Below are 8,157 nucleotides of genomic sequence, written 5' to 3'. Positions count from 1 at the left end.
TTTCTTGTTCTGAGATATTGCCTCTTCAGCAGATTCATCCTTTGCTGCCATGTGTCCCCTCACAGTCTCGATGGATCCTAGGCTCTTCAGAGCTGCTCCGATGTCCCTTGGGTGGCAGTGGCCACTGCCATCTTGAATCTGGTGGTAATCATTTTTTCCCTAGAAATCATTTTTTATTAGTTCAAATTAAAAAACAAGGCTACTTAATCATTTTTTAAATTAAAAAAATTCATACAATATAGTCCCCCCAACTCTCTAAGATCCTTCCCCCATTCACCCAACTTTCTATTCTCTTTCTCTTCATAAAAACAAAAAGCAAAAACAACCCACAAAAACATAGAGATGAAAATCAAAACAATCAAAAGACCAATGTCTTAGATAGAGTTTCTATTGCTGTGAAGAGACACCATAACCACAGCAACTCTTATACAGAAAACATTCAACTGGGACTGGCTTACAGTTCAGAGGTTTAGTCCATTATCATCATGGTGGGAAACACGGCAGCATGCAGGCAGACATGGTGCTGAAGAGGTAGCTGAGAGCTCTACATCTGGATCAGCAGGCAGCAGGAAGAGAGAGTGACATTAGGCCTGGCTTGAGCTTCTGAAACCTCAAAGCCCACCCCCAGTGACACACTTCCTCTAACAAGACAACACCTATTCCAATAAGGTCATACCTCCTAGAGTGCCACTCCCTATGGGCCTATGGAGGCCACTTTCCTTCAAACCACCACAACCAATAAGACAAAAACATCAAAACAAGAAGAGTTTCCCATCCCAAAAGAAACTAACCAACCAAACATTGATTGTGTTGGCCAACTACTGGGCACAGGAGCTACCCTGAAGTGTGGTTGATATGTCCTGTGACCCTTTAGGTATTGGAGAGAACTGATTTTCCTTTTGCCAGAGGGTGTCAATTGTAAAGAGCTTCTTGGTTAGAAGTGAGACTCCTTGTTCACTTCCCCTTATCAATGCTGGGACCCTGTCTGGCTTGAATCTGTGTGGGTGTTGTGGTGCCACAGTCTCCGTGAGTTCATATGTGCATCAGTCCTGTTGTATCTGGAGGACAAGGCTGTATAGCATGATAAATAAAAGACCCAGAAACTTATATTGGGGTTCAAACTCTGAAGATCAGAAAAGCAAAGCAGCTGGCCATTAGCTCTTGCCTCTACCTTAGACTGAAAGGTGATCCTGGCTCCACCAAACCTGACTGCAATCCTAGACTGCTATGCTCTCTTCAACATGGCTGGAGAATCCTGAGGCTATATACTGAAAACCCTGCTCCTATCTTTTATACCTCTCTAGTGCTGGGATTAAAGGCTCAAGTTCTGTCATTCTTTTAGATTGATTCAGTCTTGTGAGTGACCTTGAACTCAGAGAGTTCTATCTACTTTTGTCTCCTGAGTCCTGGGATTAAAGGTGTGTACCACCACTGTCTGATCTCTATAGCTTGAGGCTGACTTTGCTTTCTGAATCCTCAGGCAAGCTTTAATAAATCATAAATAATATATCTCCACATAAGGCAGGTGGCTAATTTTATTGAGCAGCCTACTTTTTCTTGTTGTTGAGACAGGATCTTACATAACCTAGGCTACCCTCAAATCCAATATGACCTTGAATTTTGATCCTCCAGCCCACTTCTCATAAGATTTGGGATTACAGGCATGTGCTACCACCCCGATTTTGAGCAGTCTACTAAGGCTCAATCCCAAGTACTACTCATCAAGGATGACAAACTGATACAGTGGCATAAAACCATAGAAGATGTAAAAGCACATTTAACATAACCAGCCCAGCAGCATAATCACAAAATGACCATGCAACTGAACTGATGCACAATGTGCTATGAAGTGAAAATTATGCAAATGTGAAGACAGCAAGAATGAGGGGTGGAGACAGGGAATGAAGCAAAAAGCAAAGCAAGACTCAGTAAGTAGAAGGAGAAAAATATTATGGAGGGGAAAAGAACAAGAGATTAAGAAAAAAACACTGGATAAAAGCTTGATGACCTGAATCCAATTCCCAGAATCCAGTTTGGTCTCCCAGCTGGTCTCAGGTTCAAGGCTACCCAGTTTCAGGGTTATTCTCAGTTGAGCTCTGTTCCCAGATGCCACCAAGGGGGTGGGGTCTTTCCCCTAAACCTTGTCAGTGTAAACTAGCCTCAGGCTGCCTGCGCAGTGTCCTGTGCCTGATCAGTGCCCTTCCTGCTCTCCACAACTGCATCACTCAGAGCTGTGGCAGGCCACAGTGAAGCTCCCCAACTTGATGCTTCCAGATCTTAGGCCCCAGTGGGTAGCTTAGTTCTTAAGAACAGATTTTCTCAAGACTCCTATTCCCACCTTTAGAGTCACATAGTAAGACAAAATGACATCTCCCTTTCCCTGACCTATTGAGGAGTCAGTCTTTCCCAGCTCGCAGCTGGCCTCTAGGCTGGTTTGTCTGGAGTGAGGAACTCACTGCTCAGCTTTCACCTGGCTTATCTCTAGGAAGTGTCTTCTGCTCTCAGGGGTATTATAGCTGTTTCAACTCCTGTGTCATGCCCCCCCCCCCCAATTATTCTGGTATCTTTTACTTCCTTTTTGGATTTTGGAAGCCTGTTTTCTATTTCTCTCTTTGGGATAGGCTCTTCTTATTCTAACCGTTTTTCCTTCCCTGGCTCACACAGCCTGCATTCGGACAGCCACCTTGTTCAGAAGGTTTAATATATAATCTTTGATGCTGGAAGAAGAACCACACATTATATTTCTTTATTCATTCATTCATTTTTGAAATGGTAATGATGATGGTATCAGTATCCATGGGCTCCAAGTTCTTTTTTTTTTCTTTATTTTACATCCAGCCAGTTTTCCCTCCCTCCTCTCTTCCTAGTCCCCTCCCCCACACCCTCTGTTCCCATCCCCCAATGGACTCCTCCTTCCTTTCTGTTCAGGAAAGGGCAGGCCTCCCATGGATATTAACAAAACATGAAGTAACAGGTTGCTGTAAGACTAAGCACCTCCCCATGTATTAAGGGTGGACAAGGCAACCCAGTATAATGAGAAGGCTCCCAAAAAAACAGTAAAAGAGTCAGAGACAGGCCCTGCTTCCACTGTTAGGAGTCCCACAAGAGGACCAAGCTACATAACTGTAACATATATGCAGAGTGCGTAGGTCAGTTCCATGTAGGGTCATTGGTTGTCAGTTCAGTTTCTGTGAGCCCCTGTGAGCCCAGGTTAGTTGATTCTGTGTGCTTTCTTGTGGTGTCCTAGACCCCTCTGGCTCCTACAATATCTTCTCTCCCACTTTGGCAGGATTCCCTGAGCTCTGCCTAATGTTCGGCTGTGGGTCTCTGCATCTGTTTTCATCAGTTGCTGGATGAAGCCTCTCTGATGACAATTAGGCTAGACACCAAGCTATGAGTATAGCAGAATATTGTTAGGCATCATTACCATCTTAGGGTTTCTATTGCTGTGAAGAGACACCATGACCATGGCAACTCTTAGGAAAGAAAAAAATTAAGAGAGGTGGCAGCTTACAGTTCAGAGGTTCAGTCCATTACCACCGTGGCGGGACATGGAGGCATACAGACATATGACATACTCTCAGCTAGAGCTGAGAGTATTACCTCTTATAGGCAACAGGAAGTCAACTGTCACCCTGAGTGAAGGTGGAGCAAACAAGATCTCAAAGTCTGCCCCCACAGTGGCACACTTCCTCCACCAAGACCACACCTACTCCGACGAGGCCACACCTCCTAATTAGTGCCATTCCCTATGAGATTGTGGGACCGAATTACATTCAAACAATTACGTTAACATTGTTTTTTTTTTCTTCCAGTTGTGTTTGGTTCTCTCCTAGGTCTCTGGGTCATCCAGCCTGTGGGCCCTGGTGCTCCAGACAGTGTCAGGGTGGGCTTACTCTCCTGGCTTGGGTTTTAGGCTAGACTAGTCATTGAATGTGAAAGGTTCAGGCATTATGCTGGCCTGCCCCTGTTACCTGGCAGAAACCACTTAGGCAGTATCCTGGTCAGCCCAGAGTTCCATGGGATCTAAGACTGCACGCAGGTGTAAAGGACCCCTTTAAAAGACAGACCCCTGCCCACTTATGCTCTCTCTCTCTTTCCTTTCTCTCTTCTCCTACTCACGCCCCCCCTCTCTCTCTCCACTAATTCTCTATTACTCTCTGCCCTACTCTGTTCTTCCATTTCTCTTCCGCCCCCTCGATCTCCTGGTAATAAATCCTATGATTAATATACCCTTTATGCTCTCTATAGTTGTGTTCCTTCGCTCCAGTTTCCATCTCGTGGTTTCGTTTCGATTTCACTTCTTTTCTTTTTATGTTTCTAATTTTTAAACGTTTACAAAAGAATAACAGGATGGCCACTCAATCAATTTCTAGGCCACCTTTACCCCAGCACATCCTAGAGGCAGGACAGACTGTAGGTCAAAGGTTATGTGGCTGAAGTCTTGCCTGGTTACAGGAGATGGCCAGTTCAGGCTATGTATCTGCTCTTGCTAGGAGTCTTAACTTGTAGATCCTGGGAGAATTACAGGAGGTTTTTACCTGACCCTCCACTAGTCTTTCAGTACTTTCCTCCAACCGGATTGATCATGCTCCCATCCCCACATGCCCACAGTCTACCCACTCAGGACAGCTCTTCTATTTCCCCTTCCCAGGGAGATTCAGACTCCAGGTTCTCTTCTGTCATTTGGAGACTTCAAGAACGAACAGTGTTCACAGAAAGTAGATTTTAAGCCTCAAGTGAGTAGCAGCAGCAGGTGATGTGGTTTAGAGATACTGCCAATGGGTGGCTTCACGGTTCAAGCAGGGGTCAAGGCCACAGGCTCTAAGAGCAGGACTACACAGCAGAGCTGGTCTCTGTGCCCAGGCACCACCTGCAGCTGACTCATGGGAATCAAGAGGGTGGTGAAACATGACTCACCTGTCACAGACAAGAGCTGGTTCCCAAGTATCTCAGAGTCACCACCAGCAGAGGCTTTAACTCTCAGACAGAAGATCCTCTTACAGAAGTTAGTACTACTTAAGACAGAAAGTAATTTTTCTAATGGCTAAGAATCTTGGGCCCAAGAAGTTGATTTAGGCAAGCCAGCAAGTTCCAAGAACCTGGATAGAATCAATACAGAGACGATTTCCTCAGGATGACTTTCTTAGCATGCTATTGTAAGGGAGTGGCGTGGTGCTTGCACAATCCTGGCAGTTAGTCTGGGCGTAATGGCTGAGCCTGAGGTTGTATTTGAGAATCTAAGGCAGCTGATGCCTCAGGAGCTTCTCGAAAATTTTCTGTCATTCCTGTCAGGCAGCTAGCTTCTAAATCCTAAAACCTTCACTTTTCAGATACAGTCCAATCCCTCCCGAATGAGGCTGATGATAGGGAACACCTGTTTTTTTTTTTTTTTTTTTCTTTTTCTTTTTTCTCCAAGAGTGACTGAAATATGTTCTTTTAGAGCCCTTTGAGAAACTTTCTGCAAATGGACTGGAGTATCACATGCATAGGCTGAGCCCTGCTGCCTAGTCAGCCAGATTTTAGTCAAGGGATGGGACGAAGGAAAAACAAATCTTACATTTATTAAAAATATGGCAAATAGATCACTTGATGGTTTTTTGACAATTACTTGTTACACTGTTTGAAAGTGCACTGGAAGCTGGAATTACCTAAGAACCCATTTTGACTTACATCTTTTTTGCTGTTTCACTTCCTCTTGAAATTCTATAATCTGGGAATTCTTTTTTTTTTTCTTCTGCCCGAAAGTAAGTTTCAGAAATCCAGAGAGTAAAGGTCATGACTGATGATGTCCAGTCAGGTTCTGGGGCCTTCTAAACTGGAAGAGCTCAGTTTTGCTGTTTGTAGGTTTGTCCTTTATTAAATCCTACTCGAGAGGATTTGGGGAGTTAGGGCACCTGAACTCCCAGGCCACTCCTGTCACTAGCCACTCCATTGGCTGCCCCCTTTGCCCTTTTTGCACATCTGAGCCAGTGCTTTTAAAATGCTGTGCTCCAACCATCTCTTCCTTCCAGGTCTTGTTTGTAGTTTTATCTTTTCCTGCATTGTTGACCCCAGAGTCCTGATTTCAGGTGTAACAAGCAGGGTTAGACAAGAAGCAAAGTTGACAGGTTCAGCCCACTTATATTCACGATGATGGAGCCAGATGAGAGTGAATGGGTGCCGGTTCACCTCCATCAGTGTGAGAAATGATGTAGTTAGTGCCACTTGAAAAATATATTGTACCTACTTTTTAAAAATAAATTTTATTTAAATTAGAAACAATCTTATTTTACATATTAATCCCAGTTCCCTCTCCTTCCCACCCTTCCATACCCCCCACTGATCCCGCCATCCCAACGCCCGCCCATCCATTCCACAAGGCAGGGTGAGGCCTTCCATGAGGGATCATAAAAATCTGTCAAGTTATTTGGGGCAGGGCCTAGGCCCAGCCCTGTGTATCTAGGCTAAGGGAGTATCCCTCCATGGGAAATAGGCTCCCAAAGTCCGTTTGTGCACTAGGGATACATCCTGGTTCCACTTCCAGAGGCCCAATAGACTGTCCAGTGCTCCTAGCTGACACACTCATTCAGGGGGCCTGGTTTGGTCCTATGTCTTGGTTCCCCAGCTGTCAGATTGGAGTCCATGAGTTCTCACTTGCTCAGGTCAGCTGTTTCTGTGGGTTTTCCCAGCTTGGTCTTGACCCCTTTGTTTGTCACTCCTTCCTGTCAGAAAATGGATTCCAGGAGTTTGGCTCAGTGCTTGGCTGTGGGACTCTGCTTCTGCTTCCATCAGCTACTGGATGGAGGCTCTATGATGGCATTTAAGGTAGTCATCATTGTCATTCTAGGGGAGGGCATTTAAGGTAGCCTCTCCACTATTGCTTAGGGTCCTACTTGGGGTCATCCTTGTGGATCTCTGGACATTACCCTAGTGCCAGATTTCTCTTTAAACCTATAATGACTCCCTCTATTGATGTCTCTTTCCTTGCTCTCCTCTATTCCTCTCCACGCTCAATCTTCCTGATCCCTCTTGTTCTCCTCCCCCCATCCTTTTCTACCCTCTTCTCATACTTCCCTCCCCCATTTGTACATGACAGTTTTTATCTTATTTGAAAATAGCCTAGAATTTACCTTAGCAATCATTTAGTCAGTATTTCTATTGTTTTGGTAAAACACCATATCCAAAGAAAGCATCCTGAGGAGAAAAGGGTTTACTTTGCTTATGCTTCTGTATCAGGGTCCATCACTGAAGGAAGTCGGCAGGAATCCAGAGCAGAGCAGAAATCTGGAGACAGGGGCTGATAAAGAGGACATGGTGGAGTGCTGCTTATTGGCTTGCTCAACCTCCTTTGTTAAAACACCCAGGAGGAATAGCTCAGGGATGGCACTACCTACAGGGAGCTGGACCCTTCCTTGTCAATCATCAATAAAGAAAATTGCCCACAGGCAAATCTGGTGGGTACATTTTTTTTTTCAATTGAGTTTCCCGCTTTTCAAATAATTACAGCTTGTGTCAAGTTAGCATCAAGTTAGCCAGCACAGCACTCCTTACTTACCTGCCAGAACTGTTTCATAAAAGCTTAATATCGTCTCTCAGAGGACAAAGCCATCACTTCCAATGGCTGCTGGGTTAGCTTAATCATGTCACTAAAATCTATAACAAAGTTCAGGGCTAATTTGACCTTTGTGACCTTAGGGGCTTAGAAGGCGAGAGTGTGGCACTGTGGATGAACCTCCAGATTTTGGGCCTCAATGCTAACTGTACCTCTTCTTTCGGATTTTGGAAAAATGGGGGCGGGGTGTTTTCTCACATGACAGGTGGCAGTCAGAGAGCAAACTCAGTCCTGGAGATGTGACCTGCACCACTAATGACAACCCATAGCACAGCCAGGGGTTTAGACACAAGGGGTCCCCAATCTTGAACAAGGGACTCTGCTCACAGGGGCATGCTGAAAGTCCCAGTTCTGGAGGGAGTGGCAGTGGCTCCTTGCATCTGTACACAGTAGATGCTCAATAAGTGCCTATGACTCAAGCAGGAAAATGAAGCACAACATTCATTTTTTTGAAAAAAATTTTATTAAAAAATTAGAGTGTGAGGGGAAAAAAAAGAGAAGAACAAAACAACAAAAAAACCCCAAACCCACACAACTGACACATGCCTTTAAAATAGCAAGCA

The sequence above is a fragment of the Cricetulus griseus genome (genome assembly GCF_003668045.3).
Source record: "Cricetulus griseus strain 17A/GY chromosome 1 unlocalized genomic scaffold, alternate assembly CriGri-PICRH-1.0 chr1_0, whole genome shotgun sequence".
In the NCBI taxonomy this organism is placed as follows: Eukaryota; Metazoa; Chordata; class Mammalia; order Rodentia; family Cricetidae; genus Cricetulus; species Cricetulus griseus.
This window is presented reverse-complemented; position numbering follows the sequence as displayed.